The following is a 286-nucleotide window of genomic DNA, read 5'->3' as shown; positions in this document are numbered from 1 at the left end:
CTTTGCCTCCTGCCCCTCATACACCCCCCTGCCTCCTTTACCCCTGCCCCTCCCACCCCTGCCTCCTTTCTTCCCTCCTTACCTGCCCTCCTCCTTTACCTCCTGCCCTCATGCCTGCCCTCCTTTACCCCTGCCTCTTTATCCTGCCTCCCCCTGCCCTCCCCTTTACCCCACATCCTTGCCTCCTTTGCCTCCTTGCCTCCTGCCCTCCTTTACCTGCCTCTTTTTATCACCTCCTTTGTCCCTCTGTCCTTGTGTTTGAGCCTGTTAACAATGTGGCTTCTAG

The sequence above is a fragment of the Homarus americanus genome, unplaced genomic scaffold (assembly GCF_018991925.1).
Source record: "Homarus americanus isolate GMGI-L3 unplaced genomic scaffold, GMGI_Hamer_2.0 scaffold8226, whole genome shotgun sequence".
Classification (NCBI taxonomy): domain Eukaryota; kingdom Metazoa; phylum Arthropoda; class Malacostraca; order Decapoda; family Nephropidae; genus Homarus; species Homarus americanus.
This window is presented reverse-complemented; position numbering follows the sequence as displayed.